Raw genomic sequence first — 24688 nt, 5'->3', positions numbered from 1 at the left:
TGTTTTGGCATTCACATGTAAACAGCATTTAGAAAACTGCAAATGTAGCAGAAAGGGAAGGGCATGGCCCTGTACTATGAAATGATTTCAACATTGCAAGAGTATCTTTCCTTTATCTGGCTCCACTTACTTTAACATCAGTGATCAGGATCAGTGATCACATGAAGCTGGTTATCAGCTCGCTAAGTTGACCCAAGGTTTTCTCTGTGTGCTATCATGACAGGGGTAGCATTGGCAGGATGTGACCAATCACATTTAAGGAAAAGTGTACTGGCAGCAAAGCAACTGATTTAACAAAGGAAGATAAAACTATAGTGTGAAGAGGTTAAACAGGTAATGCAAAATGAAAGCAACACAGCTTCTGCAGACAAAGCAGCAGAGTGAATGTGTGTGACAGAAAAATCAGTGCATAATGAGTTAGGCTACGTTGACACTTCAGGTCTTAATGCTCAATTCCGATTTTTTGATCAAATCCAATTTTTTTGTCTGCTTGTTCACACTACAAATAAAATGCGACAGAAAATGCGCTCTAGTGTGAACCCTCAAAGCGGCCCGCATGCGCAAAAGAAGACATCACACACAACCTGGATGTGTGGCTATTCTGAGGTTGAAAAGTTTTTCAGTAGCATTTAATATCTTCGCATTTGTCTTTGTGCTAAATCCTGTGTCATAGAGATGGAGTACGATAACCAAAGTTCACCAAAGCCAGGCCTCCTTTGCTTTAGTTGGATTAGAAGAACCTAAAACCTCAATTAGAGGGTATTACGACAGTGGTTATCAACTTTCCCTATTAACCTGGACCTCCTGCTTCTCAGTCTCTGTGTGCACTGAGTGCACACAGTGTTATTTCACAGGTCATATGACTCTTTAACCTGCTTTTGTGGATGTCACTGTGTTCACACACAATAATTTCTGGAAGTGGTAGACTGTTCCCTGGTTTTTATTATTTTAAGTGATGCTTAAAGATCTGAAAAAGAGCCAATATTGGTTTTCATCCTTGGGCTTTAGACCCAGATTTCTCAATTTTGGGGGGAATCCTTTGATGATATTATATACTGTAGATGGTGAGTAATTCAAAGGCTTTGCAATTTTACATTTAGTAATGTTACTCTGAAATTGTTCCACAATTTATAGACACAGTTTTTTGTTTTGTGTTGGGGTTTTTTGTTGAATCTGTGCTGATCTGTACCCCTGAGAAACCCTGCCTCTAAGATGCTCTTTATATAACCAACGAGTCATTTTAGTGATCTGTTGCCATTTAACCTAGTTGTAAAATGTTCCTCCAGCTGTTTAACTAATACTTACATTTACAGCTTTTTATTGTTTTTATCCCAATTTTTCAGACATGTTGCTGCCATCATATTCAAATTAGCCAGTAATGTTTAGTGTAGACCCTGCAGGTAAAGTCCTGGGCTTTGAAGATAAAAACGTCTCCATGGCCTGATGTGGAATATCCCTGACAGCACTATACGTTAGTTAATATGGAGCTTGTTAATCTACAGACTATATTTCAAAGAAAAGAGAAAAAACAGAAAAAAAATCATTTGATTGAAATTTATTTAATTAAAGTAATTGAGATTCATAGTCATTTTGAGTAGCCTCGGAACCAAAACTAAATCATACTACTTAAATTCACTGTGTAGTACAGACAAAATCAACACATCTACAGAATTGCACACACATAAACATTTGACACTCAGATGAAGAGCTGGACCAAGAAATAGGCTACCTTTATTGTGTATTCATCCTGGGGACCAAACAAATTGCATCAAATGCCAGGTTCACCCAGGGGCCGCTGTCTTCCAGACGTATATTCTTCATCCAAGGGCAGTGTGAAAGAAACTATGTGCTGCTGGCTGTTTACATCTTCTTAGCTGTGAGTTTTCAGAACTATATAAATATATGTGTGTATGTGAGTGTGTATAACTATTTTCATTGTCATACCCTTGCACTTGTTGATGTATCGAGGAATGTTAAGTCATTATGTCATTTTGTGTGGCTTAATGCACTTCACAATACAGCTAAGCCAAAAATAATCTTCTACCAAACAGCAGATTTTTTTTTTTTAAACATCCTGTTGAAGCTTGCTTCAATCGACTTAAGATGTTCAGGTCAATCAGGCTACGATCCGCTGTTTTTCTACAAACGCTGTGATTCTTCTTTTACCCTCCATTCAGCCATGTGTTGTAGCAGCAGCCCATCTCGCTGTGAAATGTTATCACTAGACCCTGGTCTTCATCAGACTGAATGAGCCCAGTAGAATCAATGCACTTAAACTAGATCACTTTACCCTGCCTTGCACATAATGGCCTGATAGGTGGTTTCATAGAGCACTCAGTCTCTGGAAGTGTGTTTTATAAGAAAGACAGAGTGTATGTTTGTGTTTAGGGTAAAATATGCTGCGTGAGTACATGACTGTTTGCATGCATGCGACAAATCAGCTACTTAAAATGAATGCCATGAAGACTTAAAGTTAATGGTCCTTAAGGACTGCTTGGATCCAGTAATATAGCACCAACATCACTGCATTCAACCCTTGATTAAGGTTTGTGTGCCTACATAAATTAAAAGAATGAAAGCCATCATTTATCCTTGTGTTTTTCAACACATCCAGATCTCACAAAGTCATCTTAGCAGCACACCTCCTCTTGTCAATTAAAATGCAAGCTAATCCTTTAAACCAAACAGATTCACATCATGGATCCAGAGACACACAAAGAGAATAGGACCCCTCTCGGAGAGGACGGTATTTACTGTGGTGCCTTTGCCATATCCCTTTTTAATTAACACCGGGAAGTGGTGCAGAGAGGTTGCAGGGGTGCTGGTAGGTAGTTGGGTGTTTTCAGCAGCCAGCTGATAACCCTCTGCCCAGGGGTCTGCACAGTCAACAACAGGACATGCCAAAGGTCTTCTAGACAGCTCAGTGAACCCAGCCTGTGTTCCAGCCCCAGGCCACCACTCTTCTGGGCAGAGCAGGAGGAACGGAATCATGAGCCTGGCAGCAGAGACAGAGCTAGCAGCCACAGCATTCAGCCTTTTCTCTGCCACCCAACATGAGCCAGGAACACGTGAGAGGGAAAGCTGTGTAACACTGGAAAGGAGGGAGGGTAGAAACTAGAAAGGAGATGGAAAGAGAGATAGGTAGATAAGTGCTGTAGATAAAAAAAAAAGTGTTTGCAATGGAAAGCTCTTAGAGGAGCTGTGCACCTTTAAGCAGATGTACAGAGGCATCTTTGCAGCACCAGCTGCTTTTCTTTCTGCTCACCACTCTGCAAACTTGGCAGCAAATTTAAGAGCCATGTTTGATCACCTCTGGCTTACTGTCTGTCTTCTCAGAAATAACATTTTCATTTTTTTAAAGGTGTGAATAACTGAATATGTTGTCACAGGAGGATGCCCACCGCTGCCATTGTTTCCACTATCTCAGCTCTGCCAACCTGTGCTTGTTAGTGTGACCACTGCCCCTTAGGTGTTTCTGTACATAATATATCTTTTCACTGCAATTAACTGCCGCAGGCCCACCGTAGGAACTTAGAGGGATGTCCCCTCCGCAGAGCTTTTACCCTGGGGAGTTGATGTAGGAGTGAGATGAAAATAAAAATGCAAAAGAAGAGAGCAGTAAGTACATAGAGAGGGAGGAGAGAGAAAGTGGGAAAGCAGCGTGCCAAAGCTTCCCACCCACCGCTCGTGTCTATAATCTCTCGGGAAAGAGCTAACTATCAGGGAAAGAGTTGTGTTGTGAGGAGTGCTGACAGCTTCGTCTCTTCTGCCCCCTACTGCAAAGGAAGTGTTGATAGAAGAAGATTTCAAAGAGAAGGGGATGTCTAAATGTCTAGGTTGCTCCTCTGGAAGCAGAAATTGTGTCTATACATCACATTTGCTAGATTAAACCATATGAATCTTTAGAGTGCAATAACAATTTAGTGCTCCATGGATTTATCAAAATATACCATCACTAGAGGTTGCTGACTGATAACAGTGAGTCAGTAATTGAGCTACCATTGGAATACCACCAGTCTTCGATTTTCAGGTGGTTATCAGTAAAGCAAATCAAAAATAAAATATGTTGTTTTGCCGCTCACTTGCAAAGGTTGTTTTTCACCCAAAATGTCCATCCATTTATTACATATATCTATTATATTAAAAAATCTTGGGCAGTTGTCAGTGTACCGTGTTGTTTGTCTTCTTACAGTATATTTGTCCTCTACAAACATAACCTCTGTTTCATTCTTTTGTTTCTCTCTGCAAGGTAAAGCATGGATCTGCTATATCTTTAATGTCCCTGAACACTTTTTTAGCCTTTTATTATTCACAGTGTGAACTTACATAAACTTTCATTTACAATAAACAGTTTGGTTAATTTCAGTTGTCGTTGTTTTTGTTGGATGGTTCCTCACCCTGGTTTGAAGTTAACTGGAGCTGATTTAGAAAAAGCAACATGGACTCTGTCACGGCCCAGCGGCACGAGGTAACAGAGATGGACACAGGTGCAGAAACCAACCCGGAAGCGAGACGGTAAGAGAACAAAGGATTTATTTCCCCCCACAAGTAAACACACGCGAAAACAAAACGTCGCCACCACACTAGTGGCGCGTAGGATAACCTAAGGTAACTAAGGGTGACCTAGACAACTCTAGGAGGCAGCTGAACAGCAGAGGCAGCGGGGAGGTGGAAACTGGACTATGAAGGGGCCGGGGCACTGTAATGAGAGGAGATCACAGTCAGTGGGATCCAGCAGACAATCAACGATCCTCCACAGTTAAACTGAGTTGCCTTACTTGGTTTCAGGTGGAGGGGACAGGTAGGGCGGAAGGCCCGGATGCGGTCGAGACGTGGGGAGGCAGGCAAGTGAGTGGTGGGCCGGCAGGCAACGTCGTATCAGCAGCAGGCGGCCCAGGTCCAGGAAAGCGGGAATGAGGAAGACAAGACCTCCACTCCAGGATCTACCTCTGAGAACAAGAAGAACAGGTAAGTCGTCACACTCCACTTGACTAACATGGGGATAGCAGATACTCAGGCGATGAACGGTTGAGTGCGCAGGTCTGATATACTGCCGGAATAATTGCCCACAGGTGGTCAGCCAGGGCGGAGCAACCGAACTCCGCCTAAAGGAGGAGGAGCCGCTGTTGGAGACCTGCAGGTACCCACCCAGACCATGACAGACTCTTTCTGTCAAGTCACTTAGACGTCATAGTTCATATCATGGATTTTCTTTAAGTCTTGGATTCATATTGTATTCCACCATATTGAGCTATATAGCATCATAACATAGCATATTTTATGTATTTCTTGTGTTTAACTTTTAAACAATTTTAAATTGTTGTAAGGAATTTCCCAGAACACTGGTGATCTCCTAGCAATGGTTGGTCGCAAAGAGGGTGCTGCTTCACCAAAAACATCCTTGAGACCGTTGTTGTCATTAGCGATCACCAATTAGTAATTGTGATAACCTGCATGACTGGGGTTTAGCAATCGTTTTCATAGTGACTGCCATTAACCTCTAGCAAGCAATTGCAACAGGTTGGCAAACGTTCATTTTTCCCTAGCAACCAGTGGTTGCCAGGTGGTCGCCAACTGGTTTCTATGCATGTGTGATGGAGGCCTTATTTTATCTTATTATCAGTGATGGGAATAACGGCGTTACAAGTAACAGCGTTACTTTTTTCAGTAATGAGTAATCTAACTAATTACTATTTCTATCGTTACAACGCCGTTGCCGTTACTAACAAGAAAATGTGGTGCGGTCGCGTTACTATTTTTCATCAAACAGACGGTTGAAGCTGTCTTCAGCTTACCGCATCTTATATCAGTTGCACGGAAGTAGCTGTAAGTAATCTGGGCGCTACAGCTTTAAGCAGCTGCGTGCACTCCCGCGGACGGCAATCACTTTCTGCCCGATGATCACTTTTTGGCACAACACCTGGAGCAAAGGGGGCAAAACAATCACATGAGTGATTAGTCGCGGTAAGCCAATCACATGACCACTTCAAGATGACAAAGCAACAAGGTGATATATACCAGTTTTTAAATTATGTTGATAGCCCACGTAAAACCAGATAATAAACAATATATACTCTGTGTTTTTTCCTGAATAGTTTAGTCACGTTTGCTGTCTAAGAACAGCGCTAGCAAGCACTCTCTGCTTATGACCAAAAAATACAAAAACAAAACAAAAAACACGTGTTGGTGGAAAAATGCACCATGTCGACCAATCAAAAATGATATGGCAACATGGTTATTAAGGAAGAGGGGGAAGTTTTAGGAGTGACGGCGAGAGAGGGAGAGAGAGAAAGAAAGACAGCAGAAGAAGAGAGAGCGCGAGTTTTGAGATGTGACAGATTTGTGACGTTTAGCGTGTTTGAAGTGTGTAGTTCATGTGTTGTCTTGTGTAGTTAGTGTGTAGTGTTGTGGATAGTTTCGTGTTGTGTGTCAGAACAATGAGGCGACTGCTGTCTGCAGGTATCAGGCTGTGATGTTCTCCTTTATAGTGGACAGAAATTATTTTTTTGGAGTGGCACAAATAATTTGTGTGGCACCTTATTTAATGCAGAACACCTCATTGTTATGTAAATAGTTTGAAATGGTTATTTAAAAAGGGGGTAAAAGGTAAATGGCTGCAAATAACTTTGTTGTTTGCAAAAATTTATATTTGCATTTAAAGTTATGAAATATGATTCATTAAACATGTTTGTGGTTGTTACAGTAAAAATATCACTTTTTCTACTCGGATTTTATGTTTTTTGTCTGATTTTAGGTACATTGTGTTAATACAGTATGTCAAAATGAAAACATAACTGTAAATTAAGACACGTGAGGATGTGCTGAAAGGGATGATACCAAACAAGGCAAAGTAAATAGTTTTTAAATGTGAAATGTAGAGGTAAAATCAAAAGCAGTGAAAAATGTCTAATTATACCCTGGACCCCAGAGGATTAAACGTTTTTTTAAAGGTAACACAATAGTTACTTTTCAAGTAATTAAGTACTTTTAGAATCTTGTAACTCAGTTGCTAACTCAGTTACTTTTCTGTAAGTAACTAGTAACTATAATTAATTACTTTTTCAAAGTAACTTGCCCAACACTGCTTATTATACAGTATTGGTAATTGAACAAGTTTTATCTAACACTTCTCCACTGTACTAGAGCACTTAAAGCACTTTATACACCATGCCTCATTCATCCATCACACAAATTGATAGAAACACTTTTTTTCACACACAAGTGCTTTCTATTTAACATTCACTCTTGAAGAACAACTTGGGGTATCTTCCCCCAATGGTACTTTGGCGTGCAGACTGGAAGAGCCAGGAACTGTACTACCAACCTTCCAGTTAGCAGATGAACTGCTTTACGTCCTGAGCTACAGCCGCCCCAATTAAATAATATTATGTAAAAATGGGCTGAACATTTAAATTACCCTGCAAATAACTGACAATTAAATTAATTTCTATCTTACAGACAGAAAAAGTTAAAGCCGTTTAACTGTAATATCTGTAAAGTTATTGCACTCATTAAAATCAATAACCATGCCTGGCTTTCCCATCAAAGGTCAGTTCTGAAACTGTGGATGCAAGTCTTTAGTAACTGTGTGGGTTAACTCTGGGTATTCCGACTTCATCCCAAAGACTGCAGTTTAGAATCACCAGTTAATCTAACCCCACTAAGTGGGCATAGGTGTCTGAATGGTTGCCTGTCTCTCTGTGTTAACCCTGCAATAAATTGGTGAGAAGTGGAGGGTGTACCATGCCTCTCGCAACTGGGATAAGCTCCATCCCCGCCGCCACACATCTCCACATCCACAACCCTGAATTTGACAAGCAGAATTTAATAAATGTATGGCTGCATCTTTGTAGTAAACAAAACCCTAATTTTAAGTTTTGTTCAAAATGTGGGACTTGAGTCATCCAGAATCCACAGCACAGAAACTGTGGGTGCCGAACTTTGTAATATAAAAATATTTAAACAGGTAATAGGATATATGGTGCCTGTTTTAGAACATAATGGAGATTATATAATACAACTGGGTTTCATTTTAAGACCTCACACCTGATGTATTTTCAGGAGGTTTTTTCCCTTTTTTTCTTTCACTGTTGCTGTATATTTGTAATAAGTGGATTTTCCAAACCAATAACACACACTGTGAGTCACTTCTTGAATATACCAGTTGACACAATTGATTTATTTTTCTCCTTATTGTTGCTAAGTGCTTGTTCAAAGGAAATCATTGGGTTTCTCTCTAACATATTGTAAGGTCTTGACCTTTTGTGTGAAGGGCCTTGAGATGATTTTTTTATTTTTTGTGTGTGTGTGAATTGGCACAAATCTAATAAGTGAATGGAATTAAATAAACTATTTTAGGAGATATTTTTCATTCAGAACTTGTGCTAAAAGAATCACTCTGGTCCCCACAGTTCAGGAAACTACTATGGCATATGAAATATAGAGTATGTGCTAACTAAAACAAGAACTGGAGTATTTCCTAAGAAAAACGTGCAATTAGACTTTAATATACACGTCATCCTCAAATTCATATGTCAAAAGTTTGTTTGTTTGGGAGTTTTCTTTTTATGACATATGCTTCTCACCAGCTGTTGTCTCCATCTCATGGGCCACATGTCCTGAAAATCAAACTCCCATTTATCTGCTAATTGCTGTGACATGTTGTTCTATTTTATTATCTTCATTTGCCCTCCACATTTCTTTGTGCTGTATATTGTCTGTTATTTTAGCGATATAGTTAATGTATGCAGAACCATTCACAATAAGTCACAGTGGAATACGTTTGCAAATTAAAACAATTTAGCAACAGTGTGCTAGTCCACATGGGGTGATTTAACAATAATTCAGCTTGACTTTGAGAAGGTTAAAATACAACCCCACCCACATCGCAACTGCCCACCACCACCCATGCTTAAGCAGTCGATGGGGAGCATCCATGAGGAGTGACGGTGGGGGCTGGGGGTGGCTGTTACCAATCCCACCCTACAGTCCTGCAGAATATTGGCTGTCAAGCAACAGACATGCTATCAATCATTTGCAAAGTCACACCCAATGTGAAGGATACCAGTCCTCCTTAAGCCTCATGGCTGTGACAAGGCAGCAGTTGCATACAGTTTGACATTGCAGTGCTGTAAGTTGAGATTAATGGACACTGAGTGTATGTACTTTAAAGGGCACCAGATAACAAAAATATATAAATAAAGTTTCTGACCTAAGGGGGATGAAACAGTCTTTAGTGGGTGGGTGTGCAGAAAAAGTGGGCTTTGATCCTTCTGTACCTCTGTGGAGAAGATTAACAGCGAAGATACAATGGCAAAAAATTAAGCGCTAAGACACGATGCAAGCTGGGATCCACTTAATAGGCTCTGCTTCTTGGCATGTTTTCATGATCATGCATTGTACTTTATGCCTTTTTCTCTGTTCCCTCTTGAGAATTTGGCATTGTCCAAAATATAGCATGAAAAATACTGTCTGCTACTTGCAGATTCAGTTCTGTATTTTTCTACTTTGCACTGAAGTCCACATACAAAGTCTTATGTGGATTCCTTTGGAGTCTTTTTTTTCTCTTGAAAATTTGACAAACCAATTCTATTATTTGAAATTCTCTTAAAGTCAGAGAAAAGGATCTGAAGCCTTGATGTTTCAGTCTTCGCAGCAACTCTCAGTTCTCCAACTGTCACTTGATGCTGTTTTTGCTTTGGGATATTTTAGCTACAAAATAATGGCTCAGAAACAGCAGTTCAGGAACTCACTGTAGCAAGAAATACCCAACTGTGACACCATCTAAAAACTTAGCCGTTTTTGTCAGTAAGCCTGCCATTTAATCTCCCACTCATGTCCATTACAGAGTCCCAGCCAAAATACAGTATATTTAAATGCATCACTCCCCCTGCTAAAAACAAATCCAAGCTATGTGCAGTATACATTTTCTCATGTTTTTTACTGTTTCAAGGGATTCCAGGACGCCGCTGTATTATTATTTTTGATCCTTGGGGCTAGCAATAGATTGTTCTGGATTTAGATGTGATCGGATACTTATAGGATTTATCAAGCTTTCACAAGCTGCTCTCTACTAACACAGCCATGGTTCAAATCACAGCTCTGTGTTTGCAGCTCTAACAAAGGACATCATGTAATGCACATCTTTGCCAAATCCATGGACACTGTCAGTTGGCACATCTTGTGCAATGAACTCTAATCCCCGCCAAAAGCCACTCTGTTTTTTGAGGCAATGTGGGGAAGTTGTCCACCAAAACATCCTGATTATGGTTTAAGACCCAGAAATGCTTAAAAGTGAAGATTCAGTGTATTATAAGAGGATTTTGATTACCTAAGAAAAACTACATGTGCAGAGAAATATATATTGTGTGTGTGTGTGTGTGTGTGTGTGTGTGTGTGTGTGTGTGTACTGAATTTTTAAAAAATGTTTTTACTCCTTTAATTTATCTTCAAAAGGACATATTACTACTCTTTTCATTCTCTGGTATTTTCAATCTTCAAAAATTATTCAATTAAACCGTTTTTTAAATCACATTTGATCAAACTAAATAAACCAAAAAGTTGGAAAGAGAACCAATGATCACAATATCTCCTGTGGGAAACTATTTGACAACAGTGGGAAGAATGCCCTTTTGGTAGAAAGACATCTCACCAGGCTCAGAGAGGGGAGTCATCTACTATGACCAAATGAGTGGTGTGAAGTTGGAAAAAATGAGAGACCACAATTAATAAATGGGATAAAACTTAAACCCCTTCTCATAGCAGACAAAAGTTGCTAACATGTATTAGTGGTATGCAATTGCATGGGGAGTCTAAAGAGGGGAGCAGAGGTGAAATGTTCAGTGCTAACTAACGGGAACTGTAGGTTCAGCTGATCACCTTATAGCCAAATACGAAAGACTTAAGCCTAATCTTGAAAGTAGAAGATGGTGTTTGTCCCCTAAACCTAAGCTGGAAGCTGATTAAATAGGAGAGGGTCCTGATAGCTAACGTCTCTGCCCTCCATTCTACTTTTGGAACCTTTAGGACCACAATGTGAGAGAAAAGTGATGTGCTGTGATAATTTGGCACAATGTTTTAAAAAAATATTGTTTTATTTTACCAAACAGTTTCTAAATCTAGAAACCCAATACTTGTATTTATTCCACTGTTAACTGTTTCTAATTCTTATTCCATGAGATGACAAGTGGGCAGCAGAATTGGCATTCTTCTGCATCTGTTAATTAATAATGCAAACTTGCAGCTAATAAACAGAAATCCTCTTAATTGAACTGCCACTTGCATTGTTCCAAGTTGTTTGTTGGGAAAAGATGCAATGTTGGCCCTTTGCAATGTAATTACGAGTGCCTTCCCCACTGGGAGAAGGGATCAATCTTGGGTGACACCAGTGTTAGATACATCCTCTTGTATCCTTGGGTACTGGTTCTCTGTGGCAGAGCAAGTTTATCATCATGGATAGAGAGCCTCTTACATGACTACAGGCCGTACTGCAGCTTGCCATGTCCATTTGTAACACAACAACTGCTTCTGCGGATCACAGCCGTTATTTCTGCCACTCACGATGCAAAGGAAACTTTAAAATTTATGAACACTGCCTTCTAAACACTGTCATTTAATGGACTTCTAAATGTGAGGGATTTCAATTAGGAAAGGAATAGAATTTTGAGAATGTGGCACTGTGCCTGCCAGTTACTCAAGGGACGTGATTGATGTCTGTGAGTGGCATTTAGCACAGCTGACCCTCATTCAGATTACCATCTCATTAGCGTCAATAGACCGAGACACACAAAGGAGAGCGCCGTTGCCTGAAAGCTGTTGCAAGGGACCAGCCTGAGGGAATTTCTAGTTACAAAATACTTTAATTCCATAGTTTTAGAGTGACATTGGGGGAGAGGGAGCGCAGCTGCATACAATTCCAATCCAAAATCCTACAACGTCAAGAACTATGCCTTAAGCATTAGATTTTAAAGCTAATTTGATTTTTTTTTTTTTTTTTCAAATAGTGGGACAACAGCGATTGTATTTGTTGTTCTAATTATGACATCAAGTCTCAAAAGGCAAGTCGGGGTTGTCTTTGTGGAAAATAAGACATTTAAATGAAATTATTAATCTACATAGTGTATGAAAGCAAGTTTTTTTGTGCATCGGTAATTTTGGAATATGCATGAAGTGGTGTTTACATGTTCTTATTGGAGCATGACAGCACCTAATAAAACCCAGAGTCTCTATAGTGTGCTATTTGAGCTGCCTGGAAAGGAAACCTCTTGTTTCTATCTAGATCCCATTTCATCAATACCGGTCTTTGTTAATCATGACAAAAATTCCCAAACGAATAGGCAAAATTTGGAAGGCCAGTTTCTGTGCGTTATATATATATATAGCTTTGTTATGTTTCTGTTGTTTTTCAGACAGCATGTTATAAGAAAACAGGGTATCTTTCTTGTTTCATTTGACTAGCTGCTGCAGGCCCAAATATGGCCTACTTTTACCTTTTCCACTTCCCCCTGGTGGCGCAGATGTTATAAGAAGAGGTTTAAATATAGTCTGTACAGATGTTTGTGTGTGCAAGGTAGGTTTGGATTTTGAATCATCTGCATTCGATCAAGGTGATGAAATAAATATGGGGATTGAAAGTTGGAAGAGAACAAATGAGGATGCAGAAAAGAGAAGATGAATGAAGGGCAAGAGACAGAAAGAAAGATGAGAAAAGCAAGAGAGGCAGTAAAGACAATAAGAGACAAATGGAGAGTGTGAGCATGTGAATATGAATGCAAGTTCTACAGAAAATGTGTGGGAAAGAAAAATACTATAGGAAAATAAGGATCTGGAGTAGGTGAGGAAAAACTAAAACAGTGAGTTGGATGAAGGAATAAGAAAGAAGGAAGGAATACAGGGTCTGTCTTTATTGTATTCAGTACCATCTCCTGTCTGTCCCTGATCAATAGCTGCTGTCGCTCAGTGAAGGCTCAAGCCTGTCCTGCTTATAACCGCAAATGTAACCCCAGTCAGCCTTGCCAGGAGCTTTATTATTCATGTGGACCAAATACAAGACCAGAAAATGGGATGAGCGCACTAAAAGCTGGACTTGCACACATGACTGATTTGACTACAAACTGAGGGAAACCGCAGCTGGGACAAATACCATACTGTGTGTGCATTGTCAAAAAAAAACACTCTTCCCTGTGTCAAAGCGCTTTGGCGGGATAGAAAAAGAATCATATTTTAATGCTACTAAAAGTGGTATTCTTCAGTCCCCCCGACAGTATGGTGTTACTTGAGTCTTCCCAAAATACACAAAAGGAGTGAGGAACCTACAGTGAGTTGAATATGAATGCAGTGTAGCATGAGTCAGTCTCAAATGTAGTGTATGCTTTAAAATCTGCATGTGATTCTGACTTCAGGGGTGCATAAAAGGCCACAGTATTGCTCTGCATGAAAATGTACAGTATGTAAAGTCACAAACTTTATGAGTTGTGATCTATCTATGGTTCCCTAAGTCAATTTTTAACCATTTCTTATAGTAGTTCATAGTGAAATTGAACAACAACTACCAACTACACTTCCTAATTAAAAGATTTTCACCAGAGGCGTGTTAATCTCATTATACGCTGCTATGATACCACAGAGAAGGATACAATTGCACTTGCTGTCCTCCATTTTTATCAAACACATCAAAGATTATTTTTCTCCTGAATACTTGAGTACTTTCATCCTTAGTACTTATTATACCGCTAATTAATCAGACACATGACAACGTGTAATATTGGCAGACAAGGTTATTTGCAAAAGAAGAAAAGAGTCAAACTAATAGTGATTATCTAAAAAAAACAAAGACTCTTTCTGCATCTGTTTGTTCTTGCTTTTTCACAGATGGTAAAGGTTACCTGGTGAACCATGAACTGCAGTGGTTTTTCTCCCTGCTTGTGAAATTCTAATGCATTTTAAACCTCAACCTTTACAGAGGCAAGAATGCATCCGCAGAAATATACAGGAAGGTCACTGGCATTAGTTTAGACTGGCACATCCTTGCATACTTCTTATTCCCCTTGATTTCTTGTGTAATTGCCCTCTTGTGTGCACTTCTTATTAAAAGTGTATAGCGCATTGGTCAGCAAAGCCGCAGGCCAGCTTGTGCATGTATAATCAAAAATTGCCATGCCATGTTGTTTGTTGCATGAGAGTTCTGTTTCTGGTCTCATATTTAGTTTGTGTTTTTAAATGGCTGCTTGGGATCATCATCATCATCATCATCATCATCAATTGTCATCATGAAAATGACTCTTTTATTGCTCTGCGATGCTGCCAAAAGTAACTGAACAGGCAATTCACAAACTGTCAGTTTCATCTCTAACTGTGACAATAAAAATGAATAGTCATCTGCACACCCACAAGGGGATATCCATGTCTAAGATCTGAGATTTCTGGTACAGGCCTACTTCAAGGACTGATTTATCAACTTCCCAGGAGAAAACAGGAAATGGCAAAAGAGCCTAGAAGTCTGAAGGCGACAGGAAGGAAACAGTTGTCCAGGGAATTTGAACCAAAGTCAGAGTAGTATAATAGGATGAGTTTTCCCTTTCTCTTTCTTTCTCCTAACTCTCATTTGTTGTAAGTGTGATGTAACCCAGCCCAAGTGAAGTGGCTTGCTCCAGTGCAGTAATAATGAAGATATTTTCCCTCATCAGTAAGAGAAAGGCATTGTCCGTGATTAAATATTGACTCATGATTTTCTATGTTCTAAGCTATCTAATCAATATTTCATGGTAGGTAAAAGATATTGACTTTTCTCAGGTGTGATATCTTTCACCCAACTTATGTTTGTTTTCAAAACTGAACGGAGCTGCAGCTCCCCACAAATGATCCCCCTTGGAGATTATTAGGAGCGACACTGTGCAGAAGTGGCTAGTTGTATATTTCTTAATCTCAGTTTAAGCCTCTATATTATAATTCATTTCTATCAAATTACCTTATTTGTATCAGACTGTGGACTTAAATGAATTTTGTTTTCAATAGCTTATGCAATCCTAATTTATCATGTCACAGTAGTAAACCACTATACTGTTTGTATTATTCAAGCATGCGTTTGCCTCTCCAGTTCTGATTCCTATTGTGTTGTCACTGTAAAACAAGCATTACCATTAACAGTGTGAACAGGTTGATTATGAGTACAGTCACTGAAGTCTGTTTCGTAATATGATCCCTATAGATTAAGTGCATCATCTACAGCATGCCATTGTGCACTGTGCACGAATGGCAAAAATCCACTGTCAATGATCCACTCATGGATGTTGGGATGTGAAGCATGCTTGTATGATGATCATTATATACTCACCCACATATATATATATATACACACACACACACACACACACACATAGATAGATAGATAGATAGATAGATATGTATCATGAAAAGGACTCTTCTATTGCCACTTCTATACAGCATGAACGCATCACATGGATGAGGACGATAACGGGACATGTTGAAGACAGAAGCGGACTCTGGAGTTTTTCCATGTCTTGACTGGAAGCAAACCCAGGCTGTAGCACACCAAAAATTAACAATTTCAAGAGCAGTATTCATTTGTCTGCCCATGATTCACCAGGGTTCACCAGCTGACAGCTTTTCTCTGAAATCAGGTTGGCATCCAAAACTCACATTTTGGATTTTACAACCAAAGAAGATGCCTTCCACATTGGTATTTGGACTTTGCTAAACTGTTTTAAACATTTTTTTAATGCTTAATTAATAAATTAAACATTTTGGCATGCTCTACAGAGTTTGTCGGTATATTGTGGTATCACAACTGGGTCTAGTTACAAGCAGATCAAAGAACACTTCTGACCACATCTAACCTCACTCCAGTGAGAAAGTGAATTACACATAAAAAATTAAACCAGAGAAAGCAATGAAACACTGGTTTTCATCTTATAATATGTAGTTACCCTTTCAGTGGTATTTTGTAGCAGTAACTTGACTTACTACATAAGCACAAGTACTTCTACATGAGAAGCATATCTTTTCAGCCCTGAAAGAGGCTCATTGTCTTTTATTCACACACCTGCCTATTATTTTAATAATCCTTTGCTTTCCTTAAATTGCTTTGCTGATTGAATTGTCTTGTGAACACCAGAGAATAATGAAAGCTGTTTGATATAGGGCTTTAGTTTTTCTTTGAAAGAGTCAAACAACAGCTCTCACTTATCATACCAAGCATGATGTCCTCAGTCCTTGGACATCATTAAGCCCCGCTATTCATGCTTAAAGTTGATTCTCTTTCCATTTTACTAAATTTGCCAAGCTACAGTGATTTACTTTTCAAAACCATGCGCCTTGGACTCCCATCTCATCAATCTCTAGTCACTGGTCAAAAATCCACGCCCAAACTATTTTTCATGCCACTGTGATCTTACTTTATATTGCACTCAAAGATAAAGGGGACTGCAGGACCCACTCAAAAAGTTTAATAAAATCACAAATGAATGTTAATGAAATATTCTAGGATCCATGTTATTATAACTTCTTTGGTAGAGCGGAAACAAATTGCCTATATTGCAGCAATCTATCCTGATAGTCTTAGTGTCAGCCTGCAGGAGGGAACCAGGAAATGGATATTCAGTTTCCCAGGAGCATCACAGCTGTGGACTAATTAGGGAGCATGGCTCAGAATGGCATAAACTGGACTGGCAGAGTTACCTGCTGGGGCCCGGGCTTCCATGCTGATCTCCTCTGAGGATAACATAACCTTTACCTGAAGAAAGCATAAGACTTAACTCTAAAAGGCAAACATCCAACAACCTGTCACTCGTGTTTAGCATTTTTGACAACTACAAAATAACTGGAAGCCAAGCCAAAATCTTGAAGTACAATAGCAGTGTTGTTTATTATCATATAAGGTTTTTGTGTCTGTTGCTATTTTTTATGTTCTTTCCTATTTTAGTTAGAAAATAAATATATAATTGTATAATCAATATATATTCATATAAACAAATCACATTCCGTGTGTGATTAGTTGTCTTGTTTTGCTGTCTTTGTTTGTTTTCTGGCATTGAGATTGTCTTATCATCTTGATGTATTTCACCTGTGGCTTGTCGGCCTTCCTCTTTCACTCTACTTAGTTGGTGCGTTCTCCTCCTTTGTTGGTTAATTTGTGTTTTCTGGCTGTGTATTCTGAATCTCTCCCCATTGTATTGAGTTTCTTTTGTTGTATTTTTCCCTTCATTATTCTTTGAACTGCCTTTGTTTAATTTTCGTTTGGATTTGTACCTGCTTTTCTTAAATTCTCTGGCATTCTTGTTTATTTCTAATCCAGCCACTGTTATTACGACTAAAGTTGCATTTTGTTTATTTATTATGCCTGTCACCTTGGTGCTTTTCATTCTTCCAACTTGTGCTTTCTCATCACGCCTCTTGTCCATCATGGAGTATATTCCATGATGCCTAAAGCAAGAAAATACAGGTGTATTATATGTCAGTTTCTTTTATCAAGCAGTATGACTAAATGACACATCTCCACTTGTCATACTAAATTGACATTGCCTAAGCCCAGGATTTCTCAGGTGGTAGATTCACCACCTCAGTGATGAAAATGAAAGGCATTGTTTTGTCTTGCGTTTGGGTTCGTACGTTCCTAATTCCTGCATAAAGTAAATATAGTCCCTGATAGCCATATGTCTACATGTGAAACAAATCAATTAACAAATCCAATGAAACTGGGATTTGGTTAAAGCAGATAAAGCAGATGGTGGTTGTCAGGACACCTGATTAAAAACTGAACAATACTGGCAGTTGTTTTAATATGCAGTATTACCCTTCTCATTGGGTAGGAAATAATGTTCACCTATAAAGCACTGCTGGGTTAAAATATCTATATGGTCTAATACATTTGGTATATTTTGGCATTCAGAATAACTGCCCTCTGTGTGAGTCCATTCAGTGAAAATGTCAGGGCACACAAAACATTTCATAAATATCCTAAACTGCTCTCTAGGTTTCTTTTGAGGTAGCAGCAATGCAAATGAATGAAGAGCTTTACCTGTGAAATGGGAAAAATGGCATGTCATGTGGAACCCGGAGATTACTGGTAGAAAACAGAAAATGACACAGATATTCAGTACTCACAATCTAAATAACACAGTCCATCAATAATCTGTACATGTATTATCAAACCCTAAAAATCCGTTGTCTTTACAGATTACTATTAGAAATTTGTGGTTTCATAATTCATTAATGACAGTGACTAGAGGAGCTTACTAGGACTGAACACAATTCAGCTCTCCAGCATGCATCTGTTTACCAAATATTTTGTTTCAGAAGGATGGTTATGCTATGTATGCTAGAGTATTGTACTCTGACAGCAACTGGGAACCGAATCCCAGTATATAGCTTTAAGATTAACTATTAATTATTTGATGAATGTCTGATTACCTTGGTAACATATGAGCCTCGACCTGGACATTTGTGGACTATGCTTAAAAGCTTGATTGACATTGGCAAACCCTGCTAATTCTCTGTGTGTGGAGTATACACATGCATATAAAAGATAGAAATCAAGCCACAAAGGAGAAAGTTCAAGGACAATTATCAATATTTCTTATGGTAAAGGTAAAATTTAAAGAGCAGTTTAAAAAGAAATAAAGGACTTAGAAAATGTATCAATATTTACTTAACAGGCAAGTGGTGAATGAAGCACCTTTATATAGTGCTTTACTAGATTTAGTAGACACTTGAAATTCTCATCTTATCAATGGACTAAACACTACTAATTCCTCCCTTTGTAAAATGCGAGAACAGCTCAACAGTAATTGGGTGGTCATCTTAAGAGGACCATCATCTATTTACATCATGTTTCTTCCCCTGAATAAACATAAACAATCTCCCATATGAGTTTGAGTATACAGTATAATACTGTAACAACCTAACACAACCTAACAACTTTTCATTACTTGACAAAAAAAAATAGAAAAAGAGATTGTTTTTGATGTTGTTAGTTTCTTGAACTTTTCTTTTTGCAAAGAAAAATTCAGCACACAGAAAAGCTTTAGTTAGACAGAACAGTGCCCAAGCTCACATTTTATAATCCGTCTGCTAGATAGTCCAGTATTTATAGTAGATGTGCTCACTGATATGTCCTGTAGCTTCTTCCTCAGAAGCAGCAGCATAGCAACGTTGAATGCACTAGAGAAATCAAAGAGGGTGATCTTCACTTTGCAGCTGCTACTGTCTCGATGGCAGTAAGTTCTCTGCAGCATATAAATAACTGCAATTTCTACTCCCAGGTCTACAAACTACAGAGGGTCGAGCAATATTTTCACCTGCACTGTCAGGTGGTCCAAGACTACTTTCTCCAAAGTCTTCATCACATGTTTGTGAAGGCAACTGGTCACGTTTAGCTCAACTTTCTTCAGTACAAGAACCAGGCTGGGTATTTTCCATAACACTCGTATCTTATCTTGCTTAAGACTCGGGTGATAAATTTGAGTCAAGATCAGAGATGGGATTCTGATTAATAAACATAAATGCTCATGCCCAAACTAGAAGAAACATGTGCATGCAAAAATATTGATTTCTGTAATAACCCCGTGACAAAACAAGTAGGCTTTCTTTTCTACTCCACAGTTATTTCTGCCTCTATGTTACAAGAGCAGCAGGCTTTACATAATGTGTTGAAATAATAAGCATAATGTTATTTGAAATAAACATATTGTGCAACACAGTAGTGGAGGAAACTTAATCACCAGCTTGACTGCATTCAAATCATAACAACATAGCCATTCCACAAACACCATATGACTCCTGAACTTAATCTAAAAACAAATCAGGGAGTATCTGATTATGCTGGAGGTCTGGCTTTGCATTTCAATTATAGGAACACAAGTGGTTAGGTTGTTCTGCAGTGAGTACAGTAGTACAGATTGCTGCCAAAAGCTGACTTGTGAAGAGAGGGTATGGGAACGGACAAGCAACAGAGTATATGAATAGAAATAAAATGTGTTGTTGTTGTTTTTTAACTGACTATGGTACTATTTTATCAGATTGATTTAGAATTCTATTTAACAGGGGCCACATGGGGTGTGTGTAAATGGGACTTTTCCAAAGTGTATGAGCATAAAAATCTTTTCTTTTTTATGTTTTTTTTCTGGTTTCATGTTATATTGCTGCCAGTTTAGGGATGTTGTGCACTAAAAAATAATATATAATAAAAAATACAAGAAAAGTGAGCAGCTGTGGTTCGTGACATGAAAATACATTTTAAAAAATCAAAGACATAAATAAAACTAAACACTTCTGGAAGACAATATGACATGTGAGCAACAATGCAGAAAACATTGCATATATATAATCTCGGTTTGGCAGTATATGTATGCATATATGTGTATACACATGTATTTTAATATATTTTAGACCTTGTCTTATCAAGGCAAAAGTCATTCTTAATTTCAGATGTTTTCTATTACACGGCATGCTTTGCAAGTAAAACTTGTGATTTATGACGACATATGTACCGTATGTGACTTCTGTCTGAGTCATATATAAGACTTCAGTAAGGATTGTTTAACCCATGACAATGATTTATTTTTCCTTTGGTTGAAAAATCTTAGGCAAACAGCTTTGAATTACAAACTTCTATCATTCGAAGCTGTATTACATGTGAAAACTTTAAAAGACAAAAAAAGGTAAAAGGCAGGCAGGAATAAAGTACAAAAAAGTAATTACAAAAATTATTTTCAGTAATTTTAACAATCAGATGTTAAAGAACAATGCACAGCAGATCTGAAATTACAAATATAAAGAGTGGCTCATTTCCATCATGTATCTCAGTGAGCCATGACAGAGAATTGGTATCACTTATACACTCTCTTTTCCTTTTAGATGTAAAAATATACAGTGAAATAAAATAAAGTGATGACAGAAAGAGCTCATGTAGCAATGACATCCTGAACAAAAACAACCTATGCAAAAAAATTAATAAAACTTGTTTGTCGACTCTTCTCCCTGAATCTTTTTAACTATGTAATGTAATGCCGAAGGCATCTCAACAGCTGGAGGCAGTTGAGATGTCTGCCTTATATAAAATGCCAATAGAAACTGTTTCTATAGACAACAAAGCTCTTTACCATACATACCAAATCCAGCAACCAAACACTGTATGCTGAGCAGAAGGAAGGAGGCCGAGGACTAGTGAGTGTCAGAACCACTATTCAGGATGAAATAATAAAGATCCAGTAGTGCATTAGAAAGATGTCCACCACTGATCACGTGAATACCTCAGGCAGCAGAAACCCGAGAAGGAAGAGGAGCAAGAAGAGGAACCATCATGGTTGGCAGTGGCTAGTAGGGTTGAGAAATTCTACCGTTGGCTGCACAAAGCTGGACTGAAGGACAGCACAGAGCATATGAACAAGCTCTAAGCCCAAGATCCATAGAGGCTGGGGTTTACCACAACTGGTAAGACCTTAGGGGCAGATTGTGCAAACATGCCCCAAACCTGCTCGGCCCACTGTCAAGCAATGGCTCACAACCTTGGCCAGCCGCTTGAAGAGGTATACCAATGAGATAGAAGGCAGGAGAATAAGCCAGCTGTTCTCCACAGCACTACCCAAGGTGTACTCTCAGTAGCAGGAGACCAATATGAGAACAGCACCACCAAGGCTGGAGACTGAGCAATACTGGAAGAGCATCTGGTAGAAGGACGCAACCCATAACGGCAATGCTCAGTGGATCTAAGAGCAAACCACAGCAACTTCGCTGAAAAAGGTCCGGTAACCATTGCAGTGGCATGAGCGCCTGGCAGTACAAATGTACCAGCTGCTAGTTGACATCCACAATGGCTAACTGAAGTCGGTCAGTCATGATCCCCAAGGACCCCCAGAAGGTACTGGTCCCATCCAGCTACCGGCCAATAACCTGCCTCAGTACCACATGGAAGCTCCTGTCAGGTCTCATAGCGGCTAAGAGGAATGGGCACATGGGTTAATACATGAGTGGGGCACAGGTTGTTTTTGTTCAGGATGTCATCGCTACATGAGCTCTTTCTGTCATCACTTCATTATTTTCACTGTATACAGAAACATCTATGTCGAGTACAGCCTGGAAGTCCCGAGTCAAAATGGGAGACGCCCCCTAGGGTGGTTGAGAATGACCAAGCTAAGATCCTGTGGGACTTCCAGATACAGATGGACAAAATGGTGATAGATGTAGCAATACCGAATGACAGGAACATCGGGAAGAAAGAACAAAAGAAGCTGGAAAATTACCAAGGGCTCAGAGAAGAGATCAAGAAGATGTGGAGGGTGAAGGTAACAGTGGTCCCAGTGGAGCTCGGTGCAGTGACCCCCAAGTTAGGCAAGTGGCTCCATCAGATCCCAGGAACAACATCCAAAATCTCTGTCCAGAAGAGCCCAGTCCTAGGAACAGCAAAGATACTGCACAGGACCCTCAAACTCCCAGGCCTCTGGTAGAGGACCCGAGCTTTTTTCTTTTTAGCTGCAGTAACAGGAAATATATAGCAAACACCCTGTGCACAATGGTCTTCTGATGTATTGTTAAAACCATACAATAATATCAGTTACACTAAACCACAATTCTCATACAAACACACACACAACCTGTAAGCCAGGAGAAAATCCTCTCTATATGAAAAGATGACCTGACCACTGGCTTGTTAATGGCTCCAAAGAGCAACTATGTCATGAGCTCAGTTTCATTGGCATAAATCAGACAAATTTCGTATCAGCTTAAATCTGTAAATATGGATTTTTACTGCATATTACTCAGTACCTTTGAGGTTGTATTACAAGAGCTATCATAATTTGCAGTAATACCGCACATCAGTCAGCCTACAATTTATCCACAAGCTTTTAATAGTCCAAACTTTGCTCTGCTGTCATTCTTTTGCACTAAATGTCCCAGGAAATACAGGATGATAATGATGAATATGACCCTCTTTTAAATCAATGCATTCATCTCTCTGTGAGAATCCTACTGAGACCTGTCACCTAAGAATGCATTATGAATTAGGATTCATAAATAATTGGTGAGAAAACAGTGTGGGGTAACCGCATGAGGATTGAGAATGATAAGTTCAAGAAAACCAAGGAAAAAAATCTCACCCTGACACCGCATACTGTGTGAAAATAGCCTTTCGAGAATGCAGCTAATTCAGAGCATCGATACCTGCCGTTCAGTCCCATTTGGAGTAATTGTTAATTGATAACAACAGATTCTTACATGTGAAACTGGAAATAAGACGTTGCACATAAATTAGCAGTTTATCTTGGCAGAATTGTAAATGTCTCTGCATTGTAACACCACCAACATCACCAACTGCCTTCTTGTAAACGAAGCCATGATGCATACCCTGCCATATGCTGCCAGAGTTGATGGCTGAACCAGTGAGGCAAGGGTAATGAATGTGCCAGACAGAAGTGGAGCAGAGATCCAGGTCAGGGTGTCTGTTTAGAGGCACATCAGGACCAGCTCCACATAGCATCTCTCCTCATAAATGTGGTAGAATATATTAACTTAATGAAAAAGCAAGGCATGCACTGACTGTAAATTTGCCAGCAGTTCCCACCAGCAAAAAGACACTGCATGGTGATAAAGTGTTGTCTCCCAGGGTGTATGAGGGTCCCATAAAAGGGGCTGAGTTTGTGTAATTGATATCATATATCCAATCTCATACTTCTAGGATGCTGGCGTTAAATTACTCCGCTTTTCTTTTCCTTTTTTCAGCTGATAGGTTGATAGGCACTTGCCTGAAGACAGGCACCAACACAACTAATTCTTTTATTGTAAAACATTTTGTTCTGAAAAAGCCTTAGGTAAATTGTTATAAAATATTGAGTCAGTTGCCTAAAATGTCTGTACTTCGACTTTGGAAGAAATCCAGAGGAAAAAGAACCCATTTGCACTTATCATTATAGTCGATGTTTGGTTAAAAAAACGATTTTACAATCTAGATAGAATGAAAGAAAATACCTTTAAAATAGAACTAATATTTTTGTGGTGTGATACTCAATACACCTTTAATAAACTCTATTTTTTTAGTGCCTAGAGAAACGATTAAGTGTCATTGGTGTCTGAAAACATCTATTTCTTCCACAGTAATCCTTTCAAAGAAAAGTGTGTGACATTTATATATTTCAAACTCACGGCTTTGAGGGAACGCGACAGTATAATGCATTGCTTGCCCAATACAGCTTGACATTGCAATCCCCTTGCTGTTGAGTCCTAAATTCACCCAGCAAAGTTTTCCCAAACCAAAAAGTCGGCCGCTTTTTTTTTTTTTCTTTTTTCATTAGACAGCACGTCTGCACTTTGATCCTCAAGACTTACAGAGTTCAAAAGCTGCATAAAATGGTGTTGTATTCCCTTTGAAGTGGCATCTATTTTAGGTAACATTTGACTCTCAAACATTTGAAAAACATATCCAGTTATATTTCAGTGATAAATTCATTATTATTTTTGAAATGCTACATATGCTTGTACTTTCAGTACATACAAGTTGAAAAATAAAAATAATATTATTGTAACTTGTACTCTTTTGCATTGTAACAAGAAGCATTGTTGGTGCTGTCAGAGGAAGGCCTCTCAAAATGATGGATGAACTCAAACAGCGAGTTGGTCAAGATAAAAACAAAGACTGTTTTTACAGATTCTGATTAATTTGCACTTAGGGTTTACACAC

At 39.0% G+C, this 24688-nt stretch overlaps 1 long non-coding RNA gene across 1 annotated transcript in view; it reads right to left on the bottom strand.

The window, feature by feature from the left end:
* Window positions 1–1539: 1539 nt before the first annotated feature.
* Window positions 1540–24688, bottom strand: part of LOC146376566 (uncharacterized) — a 110211-nt gene continuing 87062 nt past the window's right edge. The window contains exon 2 of the long non-coding RNA XR_014801829.1: window positions 1540–4949. This is a non-coding gene — a long non-coding RNA (uncharacterized LOC146376566). The remainder of the gene's footprint in view (window positions 4950–24688) is intronic.

The sequence above is a fragment of the Perissodus microlepis genome, chromosome 12 (genome assembly GCF_051167445.1).
Source record: "Perissodus microlepis isolate ML-2025 ecotype Zambia chromosome 12, ASM5116744v1, whole genome shotgun sequence".
Classification (NCBI taxonomy): domain Eukaryota; kingdom Metazoa; phylum Chordata; class Actinopteri; order Cichliformes; family Cichlidae; genus Perissodus; species Perissodus microlepis.
The sequence above is the reverse complement of the archived record's forward strand: the minus strand, read 5'-3'. Positions and strand labels throughout refer to the sequence as shown.